General features: G+C 39.4%; 1 protein-coding gene and 1 pseudogene across 1 annotated transcript in view; one reads left to right on the top strand and one right to left on the bottom strand.

Annotated features, from left to right (window-relative positions):
* The window catches only part of Ccdc148 (coiled-coil domain containing 148), a 198,100-nt gene that overhangs the window by 90,405 nt on the left and 90,645 nt on the right, over positions 1 to 17,050 (top strand). The window lies entirely within an intron of this gene.
* On the bottom strand, positions 16,429 to 16,856 carry LOC122110753 (annotated as a pseudogene).

Genomic DNA, 17,050 nt, shown 5'->3' with positions numbered 1-17,050 from the left:
TAGATTTTTGAGGAACCTCCATACTGTTCTCTACCAACAGTGTATTAGAGTTCCTTTTTGGCTAAATTCTCACCAGCATTTTTTGTTTATTTTTTTTTTGATGATGGCCATTCTTACTGGGATAAGATGAAATCTCAGTGTTGTTTTAATTTGTATTTCCTTCATGACCAGAGATATTGAGCATTTCTTTATATATCTATTGACCATTGTTACTTCTTCGAGAAATCTCTCTAACTCATTAGCTTATTTATTAATTGAGTAGTTGTTTCTTTTAGGGTTTAATTTTTGAGTATTTAATTATTTGAGCTCTAAGTATATTCTGGATATTAGGCCCTTGTCTGATGTGAGCTTTCTATTTAGCTTGTTAGCTATGTCCTCTTTCTGGATTTTTACTTGGAAAGTGTGACCTGTGCCCAGAAACCCTAGTGTTTACCCTACTCCTTCTTGTAAAACTTTCATGGTTTCTGGTTTTACATTGAGGTCTTTCATCCAGTTTGAACGGATACTAGTGGAAGGTGATTCTGTATGCCAACAAGAAGATAGAGCTGAAATCAGGAAAGCAATATCATTTACAATTGCTTCAAAAAAAACCCTCAAAATTAACCAACTCTATGAAGGACCTCTATAATGAAATTTTAATTTTTTTAATTTTTAAATAATATTTTATTTTATTGTGAAGGTAATATACACAGGGATTACAGAAGTAAGGTAATGAGTATATTTCTTATTGAACAGTGTTACCTCCTCCCTCATTTTCTTCCACTTTTCTTCCCCACAACTCCCCTGCTCCTCAAGTTGTAAAGTTTATTTTCAGCAGTGTCTTGTGAGTATTGCTGTTGCATTGGTTTACCCTTTGTCCTTTGTCTCACCATTTTGGTATTAGCCTTTCCTTCCCCAAATCAGATAAACATATATACAAGACACAGGCTGCCAAAATAAAAAAAACAGTGACAACAGGGGATAAACCAAAGGAAAAAAAATGAAAGAAAAAAGAAATAACTTCACATAGTACATTAAAAACAACAACACAAACTATTGTTTCCATATCTTGGAGTTCATTTTGATTAGCATAATTTTGTATGGTCATATGTACATAGCTATTGAGCTATTGTGATCCTCAGTTAGGACTATCCTAGATATGAGGGAAACTATGGGACCTATGTTTCTTTGGGTCTGGCTTACTTCACTTAATATGATTTTTTCCAAGTCTTTCCACTTCTTTATGAAAGGGGCGATATCGTTCATTCTGATGGAAGCATAGAATTCTATTGTTATATATACTACATTTTCTTGATCCATTCATCTACTGAGGGGCTTCTAGGTTGATTCCATATCTTAGCTATGGTAAATAATGATGCAATGAACATAATTGTGCTGGTAGCTTTAGTGTGGCCTTGTGTGTGATCATTTTTATAAGTGCCCAAGAGTAGGATTGCTAAATCATAGGTAAGCTTTATGTTTAGTCTTTTAAGAACCTCCATACTGCTTTCTAGAGTGGTTGAACAAGTTTACATTCCCACCAACAGTGTAGTAGTGTTCCCTTTTGGCCACATCCCTGCCAGCATCTACTATTATTTGTTTTCTTGATAATGGCCATTCTTACTGGGGTAAGGTAGAATCTCAATATAGTTGTTTTTTTTTTCAGGTAAGAAGTAGATTTATTTATCATTCTGGCTGGCACCAGGCTATGTTAACCCTCCATGCAGCTGGGAAAGAGAGAGAGCTGGGAAAGAGAGAGAGCTGGGAAAGAGAGGAGAGAGCTGGGAAAGAGAGAGAAAAGAGCTAGAAAAAAAGGGCATCTGGGCCTGGGCTAGGCCTTATCTAGGGTATGAGTGGAGAATGGTGTGGCCACATCAAATTCAGATGTGACCTCAGCAGATGCAGATGTGACCTCTTCCAGGTGTGCCAGTTGCCTAGGTAACTTTGCTGCGAGGAGGGTGTAGTCTGAGAGCGGACCTTACGTTCCATCCTTTTAATAATCTTCAAATAGGGCACAGATTCTCTCTGGCTACTTCCTGCTGACAAGGGGCATCGACAATAGGGGTAAAAGGCTGGAATTTCGTCCCCTACCAGAGAAGGCAGCGAGCAGCAGCTGTCCTTTGGTGGCGTGAGTCTTTAGATGAAGTCTGAAGAAATCTCATGAGGCATTGAGGGGCTGGAAAAAAATACTAGAGAGCAAATAAATGGCAATAGGGAGGACTTGGGGCTGAAAAATATTGGTAGAAATGTTCCTAGCTACTTCTGACATCTGGTGACTAGGAAGAGGAGAAGTCAGGTAACAAAGGCAAGAATATAAATTCTTGTCCAGTTAATAGGTAGACAGGTATGGACACTAGATGGGCAGGCTTTTTACTCATATTGACCTCCCAGCTCTGGTTAATTTTGAAAGGGCAGGCACAAAGTGGCTGATGTGACATTATCTCCTCTTACTCCTCTCCATGTTCCCTTGTTCCCCAGACTGGCTGAGTCTAGGTACTCATTGCTGGGATGGCTTTTCCCAGTTAGTATTCAAGGAGGATTGAACTCAAGGCCTGAACACTATCTCTAAGCACTTCTGCTCAAGGCTAATACTCTACCACTTTGAGTTATAGTACCACTTGCAGTGTTTGCTGGTTAGAGATAAGAGTCTTGAGCCATGCTTCCAGCCTGGCTCTTTGCAGGTTAGTTGGGAGATTGGAGTCTTAGGGATTTTTCAGCCCAGGTTGGCTTTGAACTGAAATCTTTGCCACAAAAGCCCTTTATTATTTCCAATTAAAGCAACAAGGACATCAAATAGAATAAGTAGAGCTTACCTGCTCTTTATGAAGAACTGACCAACAAATATTCTACAATGACAAAACTCATTAGATGTGATGAGAATTTTAGCACAGATATGCCCAGTATTTTATAACCACATAGTCAGTAGTAGAATACACAACACAAAATAAAAAAGGCAAAACTCAAAACCCAAAATTTTTGACAACAATGTGTAGACATCTTTGTTAACAAAGCACATCAGATGGTTGGGCCTCAGTTACCAGGGCCTGTGAAAAGAGCAACTTGTTAGCAAAGCACCTTAGAATAGATGGATGGAGTAGTAAGCTTGGTGGAAGGTTAAGGGTCAGATGGGGCCAAACCCTTAATCCACCATGTGGCCAAGATGGCAAATTCAAGATGGCAAATTTCTGAAAAAATGCAAAGAAATTCTGAACAAATAGATCAAACCTACATTGGCTAGCCTTTGAGAGGGAACCTAGAGGAGGATCCCTGGGACCCAGCCTGCATCGCACTCTTCAGGGCACAAGCCAAAATGTAGAAAAGAGAAAGGGAGAGATAGGGAAAGTTGGACATGAATGGCAGAGAGAGAGCAAAGAGAGCCTGAAAGTAAACAGACTTCTGACCATTTACTATTGCAGTGGCAAAAACTGTCTATATCTGAGGATGGCATGGAAATGAGGCGCTCTGGTTTTCCAGGGAGTGCAGGAGGCATTTCAAAGGGGTTTCACTGCTCTGGCGTGATTCGCAGCACCCCATTAAATGTATAGGAGAGTCAGTCTGGTGAGTGAAGGAGAGCTGACCAGGCAGAAGTTGTGTCCCAACTTCCCCCAAAGCCCTCTAGAGAGAAATGGCCAAGCCCCCAAAACCAAGCGTCCTCAGCTTCAGAGGTGACCGGCCTTTCAGCTAAAGGCCGTAGAAGCTCTCTGGCATGGTGCCACGTCTGGACAGAGACTGAGCAACAGAGAACCGTAGAGAGTAGTTTCACTCATCAGAGTAGAGAAGTGGTGTGGACGTGGATGTGAAGGCCAGCAATGGTATCGATGCGCTGTGTCTGCAGCAGACAGACTGGTTCACAAAAGACCATCAGAACTGTGGGTATTCCTTAGAGCAAAAAGGGAAGAACAAACAAAAAAAGAAAAAAGAGGAAAAAACCCAGAGCGGAATCCCACCTATCCTGACTTTAAACCCTTTATTCGAGTCACAGCACCATGTATGTTGGGTTTTTAAAAAGAGGTAGCTGAGTAAGAACCACACCATGCATGTGGTATTCAGGTAAGGGGTAGGTTTATTCATCATTCTGGTTGGCACCAGGCCATGTTGGCCATCCAGGTGGCTGGGAAAAGTCTGGGAAAGACAGAGAGCTGGGAAAGAGAGAAAGCTCAATATAGTTTTGATTTGCATTTCTTTTATGGCCAGAGATGTTGGACATTTCTTTATGTGTCTATTGGCTGTTCTTATTTTCTCTCCAGAGAGGTCTCTTTTTAATTCTTTTTTTTTTTTCTTTTTTTTGGTCAGTCATAGGGCTTGAACTCTGGGCCTGGGCGCTGTCCCTCAGCTCTTCAGCTCAAGGCTAGCACTCTACCACTTGAGCCACAGCGCCACTTCTGGTTTTCTAGTGGTTTTTTGGAGATAAGAGTCTCACGGACTTTCCTGACCGGGCTGGCTTTGAACTGTGATCCTCAGATCTCAGCCTCCTCAGTAGCTAGGATTACAGGCGTGAGCCACCAGCGCCTGGCTCTTTTTAATTCTTTAGTCCATTTATTAATGGGGTGATTGTTTCTTTGAGGATTTGTGTTAGGAGGGTTAACTTTTTGAGAGCTCTAGGTGTATTTTTGATATGAAGCCCTTGTCTGTTATATAACTAGTAAAGATATTTTCCCACTCTGTAGGCCTTCTACTTCTATAGTGCAAAATTTTAAATGTTGAAAAGGAAACTGAAGGCCGTTTAAGTAAATGGAAAAAAACTTTCCATTTGGGCAATACTGCCCAAAGCAATTTACAAATTCAATGCAATACTGATCAAAATCCCAACAACATTCTACAAAATAGAAAAAGCAATTCAAAAATTTATATTAAATAACACAAGACCCAAAATAGCAAGAGCAATCCTTACCAGGCAGAACAGTGTTGGAAGAATAACAACACCAAACTTCAAACTGTATTACAGAGCCATAGTAAGGAAAACAACTTGGTACTGGCACAAAAATAGGCCTGGGGACCAATGGAACAAAATAGGAGACCTAGAAATGAACCCACAGACCTATAACCATCTAACATTTGATAAGGTTGCCAAATATATAGGCTGGATAAAAGAAAGCCTCTTCAATAAGTGGGGCCTGGCAAAACTGGATATCCACATGCAGAAAAAATGACTCCATTTCTTTTAAGGAACCTAGCAGTACTATGACACAAAAGCTTGGAAGGAATGCAAGGCTGGCTAGAACCTCTAGGGTATGATGGCTTTGTCAGCATCAGGAGATGGCATTTAGATAGAGCTCCAGTGAGAACAGCTTCAAACACAAGATGGAAGATTCTTTTCTGAGAGCTGCCAAGAAGAATGTTCACTACATACACGCTTGTTAATATATCATTTTTTAGGCTCTACAAATACTTTAGAGAAATTCTATAGTGAGAGGAGGTGAATATGATGAGATAATACGTTTGTACTGAGATGCTAATATGATTTGTAGTCACAGTTCAGTCTGGGGACATGATACACATATTGTTATTTGCACTCATCATTAATATTCCTTCATTGTTTCTCCTTATGCATGATGGTTAGCATTAACCATAATATATACTTTTATTTTATTTTATTTTTTTGGGGTCTGGTCGTGAGGCCTGAACTCTGGGCCTGGGCACTATCCCTCAGCTCTTCAGCTCAAGGCTAGTGCTCTACCACTTGAGCCACAGCGCCACTTCCAGCTTTTTTCTTTTTGCTTATGTGATGCTGAGGAATTGAACCCAGGGCCTCAAGCATGCAAAGCAAGTGCTTTACCACTGAGCCACCTTCCCAGCCCCAATATATACTTTTAACTCAGGTTCTTCACCACTTAGTTTGACAGCTTCTATCTCAGGTTGATATGACTACTGTCAAAATTGTCTTCCTAATTTTTACCAAATACTCACATAGAATCAAAATTTGTTGGCTAGAAACCAAATTGGTGGGTTTTTGTTGTTGTTGTTGTTTGTTTGTTTTGTCAGTCCTGGGGCTTGAACTCTGGGCCTGAGTGCTGTCCTGAATTTCTTCTGCTCAAGGCATGCAGTCTACCACTTGAACCACTGTGCCACTTCTGGCTTTTTTGAGTAGTTTATTGGAGATAAGGGTCTCAAGGACTTTCCTGCCTGGACTGGCATCAAACTGGAATCCCCAGATCTCAGCCTCCTGAATAGCTAGGATTACAGGCATGAGCCACCAGCACAAATTGTTTTTTTTTTAATCTTTTTTCAAAAATAGCCAGTTATTAGGATGAGAATGTGGCTTAGTGGTAGAGTGCTTGCCTAGCACGCATGAAGCCCTGTTTTTGATTCCTCAGTACCACATAACAGAAAAGTCTTCCTGTGGCTCACATTGTAGAATGCTAGCCTTGAGCAAAAGAAGCTCAGGAATAGTCCTCAAGCATTGAGTTCAAGCCCCAGGACTGTAATCTATACTTATCTAAAGTCATAATCTCATATTAGAATAAAAAATATGGCTATCTTTTATGTTCCGAAAGTTCAGTTTTTTTTATTGAAGAAAATTATTATGTATACTTCTGAGATACAATATGAGACTAGTATATGCATACATGGTTCAAATGGGTAAAATTCAAGCTAATTAACATATCCATCAACTCAAATACTTATCACAGATCTTCAGTTTCTGAAGCAAGACAGAAGATTGTGGCACTTGTTGTTCCATGCTTCCTATAGTGAGCAGAAGCATGAGTATTGTAAACTTGGCTTTAGGAAAGCTCTTCTTAATCCTTGTTTGAATAGAAAGATAGAAAGATAGATTTTCCACATTGGTGTGAATTCTACTGACCTACCCTTCACAATAAGCTACTGAACATTCACTCTGCGCAGCATTTTGAGACCTACTCTTGGCAACAGGAGACTGTGGTTTTATCAGGAGATATGTCTACCCTGGCTAGGTGAGGCTTTCATTTTTCAGTTTCCTTTTTTTCCTTTCTATGTCAAAGATAAGAATTACCAAAGATTTAGCAGAGTTCTACATTTTTTTCTTTTCTTTTTTTTTTTTTTTTTTTCAGGTAAGGGGTAGGTTTATTCAGTAGACCTGCTGGGACCAGGCAAGGTTGGCACTCCACGTGGCTGAGAAAGGCCTGGCAATGAGAGAGAGCTGGGAAAGAGAGGAAAGAGCTAGAAAAGAGCAGAGAGAGGGGTAAGAACAGTAGCACTCACGTGGTATTCAGGTAAGGGGTAGGTTTATTCAGAAGACCTGCTGGGACCAGGCAAGGTTGGCACTCCACGTGGCTGGGAAAGAGAGAGGAAAGAGCTAGAGCAGAGAGAGAGCAGAGAGAGCTAGAAAAGAAGAGCAAGATCAAGAGAGCTAGAAGAGCAAGAGAGCTTCTGGGCCTGGGCTAGGCCTTATGTACGGTATGGGCGAGGAAAGGTGTGGCCACATCAAATTCAGATCTGACCTCTTCCAGGTGTCCCAGTTGCCTAGGTAATGCAGGTAATGAGTGGAGACTTTGCTGCGAGGAGGGTGGAGTCTGCTAGCCATCCAGGAGCGGACCTTACATTCCAGCCTTTTAATAATCATGAAATAGGGCACGGATTCTCTCTGGCTACTTCCTGCTGACAAGGGGCGTCGACAATAGGGGTAAAAGGCTGGAATTTGGTCCCCTCCCAGAGAAGGCAGTGAGCAGCAGCTGTCCCTTGGTGGCGTGAGTCCTTAGGTGAAGTCTGGAGAAGTCTCATGAGCATTGAGGGGCTGGAAAAAAATACTAGAGAGCACATAAATGGCAAGAGGAAGGACTTGAGCTGAAAATGTTGTTAGAAACGTCCCTAGCTACTTCTGGCATCAGGCGACTAGGTGGAGAAGTCAGGTGACAAAGGCAAGAATCTAAATTCCTGTTCAGTTAATAGGTACACAGGTATGGACACTAGATGGGCAGGCTTCTTACTTCTACTGACCTCCCAGCTCAGGTTAATTTTGAAAGGGCAGGCACAAAGTAGCTGATGTGACATTATCTCCTCTTACTCTTCTCCATGTTCCCTTGTTCCCCAGACTGGCTGAGTCTAGGTGCTCATTGCTGGGATGGCTTGTCCCAGTTGGTATTCAAGATTTGAACTCAAAGCCTGGGCACTGTCCCAGAGCACTTCTGCTCAAGGCTAGCACTGAAACACTTTGAGTTATAGTACCACTAGTATTTAAGGAGGTTTGAACTCAAGGCCTGGGCACTGTCCCTGAGCACTTCTGCTCAAGGCTAGCACTGAACCACTTTGAGTTATAGTACCACTTGCAGAGTTTAGCTGGGAGATGGAGTCTTAGGGATTTTTCAGCCTGGGCTGGCTTTGAACTGCAATCTTTGCCTCAAAAGCCCTTTATTATTTCCAATTAAAGCAACAAGGAGATCAAGTAGAATAAGTAGAGCTTACCTGGTCCTTAACAAGAATTGCCAACAAATATTCTGAAATGACAAAACTCACTAGATGTGATGATAATTTTAGCACAGATATGCCCAGTATTTTAGAACCACGTAGTCAGTAGTAGAATACACAACACAAAACACAAAAGGCAAAACTCAAAACCTAAAATTTTGACAACGTTTAGGCATCTTTGCTAACAAAGCACGTCGGATTGTTGGGCCTCAGTTACCAGGGCCTGTGAAAAGAGCAACTTGTTAGCAAGGCACCTTAGAATAGATGGATGGAGTAATAAACTTAGTGGAAGGTTAAGGGTCAGATGGGGCCAAACCCTTAACCCACCATGTGGCCAAGATGGCGAACTTCTGAAAGAATGCAAAGAAAGTCTGAACAAATAGATCAAGCCTACATTGGCTAGCCTTTGGAGGGTAACCTAGAAGGGGGGTCCCTGGGACCCAGTCTGCGTCGCACTCTTCAAGGCACAAGCCAAAAAGTTGTAGAAAAAAGGGTAGAAAGTTGGACATGAATGGCAGAGAGAGAACAAAGACAGCCTGAAATTAAACTTCTGACCATTTACCATTGCAGTAGCAAAAACTGTGTACTTCTGAGAATGGCATAAAATTAGGCTCTCTGGCTTTCCAGGGAGCGCAGGAGGCATTTCAAAGGGGTTTCACGGCTCAGGCGTGATTCGTAGCACCCCATTAAATGAGTAGTCAGTCTGGTGAGTGAAGGAGAGCTGACCAGGCAGAAGCGGCGTCCCGACTTCCGCCAGAGCCCTCTAGAGAGAGCAACAGAGAACTGTAGAGAGTAGCTTCACTCACCAGAGTAGAGAAGTGGTGTGGACGTGGATGTGAAGGCAGCAATGGTATAGATGTGCTGATTCCGCCGCAGACAGACTGGTTCGCAAAAGGCCGTCAGAACTGTGGGTATTCCTCAGAGCAAAAAGGGAAGAACAAAAAAAGAAAAAAGAGGAAAATAACAGAGAAATCCCAGCTATCCTGAATTTCAGCCTTTATCCGAGTCACGGCACCATTTATGTTAGGTTTTTAAAAAGAGGTAGCCAAGTAAGAACAGCACCAGCACGCACATGGTATTCAGGTAAGGGGTAGGTTTATTCAGTAGACCTGCTGGGACCAGGCAAGGTTGGCACTCCACGTGGTTTTGAAAGGCCTGGCAATGAGAGAGAGCTGGGAAAGAGAGGAAAGAGCTAGAAAAGAGCAGAGAGAGGGGTAAGAACAGTAGCACTCACGTGGTATTCAGGTAAGGGGTAGGTTTATTCAGAAGACCTGCTGGGACCAGGCAAGGTTGGCACTCCACGTGGCTGGGAAAGAGAGAGGAAAGAGCTAGAGCAGAGAGAGAGCAGAGAGAGCTAGAAAAGAAGAGCAAGAGTACATTTTTTTCTTTTTGATTTTCATTCAGAGATACTTTTCTCCACTTATCCAAGAACCATACTTCACTTTCAGTGAACTAAAAGTACAGAGAGCTAGTACTGAAGCCTTCTCTTCTATCAAGGCAAGCAGCTTGCACTTTGGATCCATATATTAGACTCTACCTCAGTGCTTGCCCTGTTTGTCCCTGAGATTGTTCCAAGACTTTTCTTAAGTCAGAATTGAGCTATGGCTCCTTGAGATTTCCCTAGAAACTCCTAATATAAATCTTTTGAAAACCTCTTAGAATGCTGTCTTTAAGCTTGTCCAACAATTTTCATGTCTTCTCAGTGCTAACTTATTGGTTCTTATATTAGCCATCTGAGCATCAGACATAATTTTTAGACTTGGATATAGAGGAGAGGGCATGGAAGAGAAAGATCAAATAAAACGAAGGATGATTAAATAAAACTTGATTTATTACAGGGAGACAAAGTGGGTATAAGATGCCTGAAATTTCCAAGCTGAAGTGGCTAGGGAAATAGAGAAATAATTTATTTTTGTGAGAAAATAAAAAAGTTTGCCATTAAGAGATATTGCTTAAATGATAGTTATTCCCCTAAATAAAAAATTCAATGGTCACATTTTATTTGATTTTTTAGAAAGCTAAAAATGAATATATTTCAAACCACACATATAGTGGTGAATTACTAGGTAAGAGATTTAGAAGAGTACAAATAAAACTCTCACAGTAGCTATAGATCTGCTTTACTAATCTCATTAGTTGATAAAAGTGAAGGGATAAAAATTAGGCTGAAACAATGAATGAATGAATTGTGAACCAATTTTGCAAAGAAATATGTTGTGATGTTTAGAGTGCTTGATTACTGTAAATATCAAGTGGTTACGTGTATAGTTTCTTTTCTTGTACATTTTTATCTGACATGAAATCCAACTTGAATGGCTCATTATTCTCAGGAGCTGTTTTTCCAACATAAATCTAGCAAGCTTACAATAAAATTCAGAAGCCACCTTCTAATAAGATTCATAAATGCCTTTACCAGGATCAGTTTTTACCTCTTTTGAAAATACCAAAATATTTTCTATAATATGAAAAGTAAGCTGCCTGTAGATATAATAAATGTACATGTAATGTATACATGTAAAACATCTATGCCCAAAATAGTTGTTATATTTGTATTGTCATCAAGAAACTTGAGGTCAGTACTGGAAAAAGAAGAGAAAAGAAAATTGAGAAATTGGTCATTTTTTGAATAAGGCTAGTTTTTTGTGCTTTCTACCAAAAACTGCATTTATATGGACAACAAGGAGAAAAGGAATATGTTGACAAAAGTGGTAACAATCCAAATATTTTCAAGACCCCAGGATCACCTCTGGATTGTTCTCTGGACAATTCTTAGGCATAGACTTCATCTGAGCCAATGGCATGTATCTTTAGAAGCTGGAGTGATCAAAATCAAGCACTGTGTTCCTTATAGAAAATAAAGGAACCGTCCTTTGCTATGTGCTTCTGTACTAAGTGATAGATAACATTTTATTTATTTAATTAATATTTATTGGCAGTATTGGAGCTTGAACTCAGATCCTCCTTTTCAATCTGCTTGCTTACTTGGCTGTTGCTCTACAACTTGAACCAGGGTTCAAGCAGAGTCTCACAGACTATTTGGTTATTTTGAAGACAGAGTGTCACGGACTGTTTGGTTATTTTGGAGACAAGAGTCTCACATATATTTCTTCTTAGGCCGGCCTTGAACCACAATCCTCTGTATCTTCTCTCCTGAGTAGCTAGAATTACAGGCACAAGTCACTGGTGCCAGGCAATATTTTTCTTTTTAATATACCTAAAATACTTTATTTACATACTTCATGTTTCTAACTGAGGAGACAAACTTACATATTAAAAATTCACAGGTTAGCCAGATACTGATGACTCACGCCTGTAATCCTAGCCTTCAGAAGGCTGAGATCTGAGAATTGCAATGTGAAGCCAGTTGGGGCAGGAAAGTCTGTGAGACTCCTATCTCTGATTAACCAACAAAAAGCCAGTAGTAGAGTAGTGGCTCAGGTAGTAGAACGCCAGTCTTGAGCAAAAAAAGCTCAGAAACAGCATCCAGGCCCAAAGTTCAAATTCTGGGACTTGCAGACGTGGAAGTACGCACACGCGTGCGCGCGCACACACACACACACACACACACACACACACACACACAGATCCAACAGTTAACTTATGTCTCATGATTGAAGCTAGGCCTGAAAGGAATAATACTCACCAAGAGAAAAATGTGTTCCACATAATGTTAGTGTAGACTGTTCTTTATTGTGTTATTTCAAAAAGATGACTTAGCCTGTATATCTCCTACAGCTTAATCAACGACAAAGAGTTGTGTACAGTTTAATTTGTTTTGAAAAGTATTTTCAAGGAAGAAAAAGCAGAAAAAAGCTGTGACTTTAAAAGAGTCAACCAAAGAAGGATGCATTATTTTGCTGATCATTATGGTACACAACACTGAAGAGTCACAGAGAATATGCCTTAAACATATTCTTCTAAAAGATGGAAGAGAGACAGACTACCCAGCTCTCATTCAACAATATTTCAAATAAAGGCAATTAGCCTTTACTTGAGGACAAGCTGCTGCTGGGTCAAACCTGTGAGCAACTAGTTTCCACAATCACAGCTGCAGTCAAAAGGTTGACCAAAATCCAAAAAGTGCACAGAACAGTGTTCAGTCATTAGGAAAATACAAATCAAAATCACCATGAGCTGTTATCTTATCACCTGAGAGGATGATTATTAGCAGAAAAACACCTGAAAACATGTTCTCATGAGTTAATCTATACACTGCTGATAAGAATAGAAACTGCTACAGCCATTCTAGAAAACAAAATGGAGTTTCTTCCCAAAATTAAAAATATTATATTAATAATAAATATTAAACTACATGGTCCAGTAATTCCTTTATGGATATATTATCCAAAGGAAATGAAATCAGCACCACATAGTGATAGCTGTACCCTCATGTTCACTGAAGCATTACTCACAATAGTCACAATATGGAAACAATGTAAGTATTTCTCAATGTATATATATATATACATATATATATTATATATAATTATTCAGTCATATAAATAAGAAAATCCTTGCATATGTGACAACAAATGAAACTTTTGGTGTTAATGCTTAGTAAAGTAAGTCAAAGAAATACAAAGACTCTATAACCCTATTTATATGTTGAATCTACAGATGTTGAGTTCATAGAAGGAGAGAGTAGAATAATGGCACAGGGTTAGAAATGTTGGGGGAAATTTTGGTCAAAGGACACAAGCATGAAGGTACAGAACAAATCCAGGGAACTTAATATACTGCATGGCGTTTACAATGAATAACTTGATATTAGCTTGAATTTTGTCACCATGAAACTAAACTAAATCAAACCAAAATGAGTTTAGTTTGTGATCAACAATTCATCCAGGACATGCCCATGACTTAGTGGAATCACACATTAGAAAACGGAAATGTTTGTTTTCACTGTATTTGATGTTGGTATAATTTGTGGAGGGGAAGGGAAAAAACAAATTGTTTAAATAGGGATACAGGTGGACCCATTGCAACAATGAGATGTACAAGACGTTATGTCAAAAACGAACTTTACAGCTTTGGTGGGGCCAGGGGAGAGGGAAGGAGAGGGGGGAGAAGGGGAGAGCAGTGGGGGAGGGAGATGGGAGAAGGGGGGGAAGATGGGAAGGGGAAACAAAAGAGGAGACGACAGTGCTTGATGAGAAATGTACTCATTACCTTGCCCATGTAATTGTAACCCCTCTGTATGGTATTTTCACAATAAAAAAGAAAAAAAAACTGAAATGTTGGAACAGATCTGACTTTTTTTAAAGTAAATTTTATATGTCAGAGATACATTTGCACATAATGTTGTTTAGAATTATTAGTTAGTTGTATTGTCTCCGTTATGACCGCACCTTTTCTGCTTGAAAATAATTATTGATAAGCAAGACATACTCAATAGGACATAGACTTAAAAGACAAAATTCAAATTTCTAAATTTCTCAGCGTAAGTGGCAATTAGATCCGCACCATAATGCTTTATATGTTCTGTTTAATACGGTTTTATGGATTAGGACAGAGTTGTCTCCTTGGCTGAATAGTGTAGAATTTTATGTGAAGGGTCACAGTTATTCCTCTGAGAAGCATATGTAGAGTAAGTCATTAGAAGACTGGAGAAGTTAAAGGAATGTATATAAATGAGCAGTAGAGTTGTCCTTGAGAAGTAAAATCGGCTAAGTCTTGAACATAAAACCAATGAATTTAAAACAATGCACACTGCTCTAGTGTTATTCTACCCAAAACATTTATTTCAAAGGTTTACCAAGAATTTATAGAATAGAATAAGATTTCCTGTTTTTTATGAGCATACTGTGTTGTACCAGAATAGCATCCTGCCTCTTTCTTAGTGTCTATTTGGAAGAAATTCAAGACACTGCAATTTACCATCTTATGAATCAGGGATTTAATGTATATAATTTCTGTGAGCATTTTTTTATAATCAGAGTGAAGACCTTGGTATGGATATAATTGCTCCTAAATTTTGCATTTTATCTTCTTACTATACCTATTTCTATCATGAAAATTTTGCCTTTTTGGGGGGGGGGTGGATTCTGACAGTTCTTTCTAGAGAAAGCCATTCAAGCAACATATATATATATATATATATATGCCATATCTAGTTTGAAATATGTATGGCTGAGTATTTTGTATCACAAGTGAAGGTGGCTATGCTGAAAATAACGGAAGCCATTTTTTCTATGATTTTTTCCCAGTTAATTTTCTTGTAATTTCTGTTTGACTTCCCTTCAGCCTTTTGTATGGGTGAAATGTAATGAGTTTCTCATGTGAAGAGATTAAACGTTCTGCTAAGTTCCTTACCGTATTTGTTGTGGATTCTGTACTCTATCTAGAAAGAACTAAGCAGACGGGAAGAAAGTACTCACTACAGGCTCCCTGTTTAGGTGCTATTAGTTAGGAAATTCATAAACTGTAATCACTTTTATCACACTCTTAAGAATCACTTCCTTTAATTTTCATTCTCAGCAGTGGTCTTCATTTCATAGCTTCAAAATGGCCTTATTCTCATTTAAAACAAAGTATTCCAGTGGTTACTGATCTACATGCCATCCTCTCAAGGTTCTGTTCATTAAAATAATAACTCTAAGAAAAATACCAGAGCTGTGAGCTCCACAGTTATGCTAACAAAACCTCATGAATTTAAAAATAGTTTACAAATACTTATTTACATAATATACCCAGTATCTCTCACCCTCTCCTTTTAGACATCATAATCCTCTAATTACAGGAAAGGATTTTAGATAACTTTTTTTTATTCTCAGTAATCCATTTCTTTTGCATTAATTAGAAACATGCCCTATTGGGTAAATGTACTATGTATTTTGTTTGTACTTTATTTTTAGCTGCAGTCCTAAGTATGAAAACTCAGAATCACAGAATCAAGAGGATAATAATTTCTGGGGTTGGATTGCTTTGAGGAAAACCTCAGCATTGAAGGAAAATTTAGGGTTCATCAGAAAATTACTTCAAATTTCCTCACAGATATGTGAAATATCATAGATACTTTTAAGAATGAATTTTGTTGAGGATGTTTTCTGTGTGTGTGTGTGTGTATGTGCCAGTCTGGGGACTTGAACATAAGGCTTGGGTACTGTCCCTAAGCTTTTGTACTCACTTAAAAGTACATGATCTGAATTCAAAACATGAACTTTAAAAAAATGTCTTTTCTCCTTCCCCCAGAAGATGTTTTGATAATAGTTAGCAGTTAATTACCTTATGTTAAAGAGTTTGTTCATTCGTACTTTCATTCTATACTTCATATACTTCAACTAGATTGTGTGTTCTCTCCCTCAGTCTAACAACTTCCAAGCACCAGTGATACATTAGTTACTGTACAGTTCAGTAAGATGCTGCTACTATTACAGAAAATTCGCCTTTTCTTCTGACAGTGCATTAAGCTTTCATCATGTTACTGTTTTGAGTGTTTCTAGAACATTAAATTTTGAAATGTCAGCCTAGTTTTCAATCTTTATACATCATTGGCTAAAAGTAAACCTGACCTCCTGACCTATTAACCTTAACTGCTATCTCCCCTGCAATAGTGAAGTTAGATTCCTTTAATATTCTTCCCAAATCTAACCTTCTATGGTCTCACTTACAAGTTCCTCAGTTGAGAACACTATCAAGTACAATCATTTAGTTATTTGAAGTTGACTGGTACTATTACATCACAGTGCACACAGCATATAAAAACATTATGTAGTCTATATTTTTGCAGTACTAACAGTTTTGTTTTTGTTTTTTGTTGGTCATGGGGCTTGAACTCTGGGCCTGGGCACTGTCCCTCAGTGCTTCAGCTCAAGGCTAGCAGTCTACCACTTGAGCCACAGCGCCACTTCCAGTTTTCTGGTGGTTAATTGTAGATGAGGGTCTCACGGACTTTCTTGCCCAGGCTGACTTTGAACCACCATCCTCAGATCTCCGCCTCCTGAGTAGCTAGAATTACAGGTGTGAGTCACCGACACCTGGCACAGTACTAACAGTTTTGCACAAATTCATTCCTAATGACTTGGAGACCCATCAAGCATCATTTGTAAACATGGCAAGTTTTAAACACTAGTACCTAATCTTATGCCTGTAATTTAAGTAAGGTTTCAGTAGACATATCATTGTTTTCTAATCTGAAGGATTCTCTGACACAGGAGCCCAGAGGCTTGGTGGCTTGGGGAGAACACTTGGAAATGGTGGCTCACTGGATTTGGCTCCAGCAATAATTCTGTTTAGCTTGAGACTTGAAAGCAAGCTAGGCTTGATAAATTCGTATTCCAGTTTGGATTATTTGGGAAGTCTTTGGTCTTCCTTTCATTTTGCATGGCTTGCTCTACAGCTAGTGGTAAGTTATAACCATGTCCTTTTCATTTTTCTTGCATGAACAATCTTCATCTGGGAATTCTGATCCTTGGTCTTCTATTAAGTTATAGTTCGTTATTACTAATATTTCTAGATCAAGGGGCCGGAATGTTATACCTCTCTCTACCAGCCATCTTCAGCTTCTGTGTCATCTTTCAGTCTGCTTTTCAGATGGCTACATTTCTACCTGTTACTCTTCCTTGCAGTTAAGCCCAGGCTAATAGGTGCTGCTTTCTGCCAGAGTCTTTCCTTTGTCTCAATACAGAAATTTTCATGGGCCAGTCTGCTGAGCTTAACCTAAGAGCTGAGGACAACCTGTGAGTCTCCA

Source organism: Dipodomys spectabilis, unplaced genomic scaffold, assembly GCF_019054845.1.
Source record: "Dipodomys spectabilis isolate Male_0828 unplaced genomic scaffold, ASM1905484v1 ptg000081l, whole genome shotgun sequence".
NCBI lineage: Eukaryota > Metazoa > Chordata > Mammalia > Rodentia > Heteromyidae > Dipodomys > Dipodomys spectabilis.
This window is presented reverse-complemented; position numbering and strand designations above follow the sequence as displayed.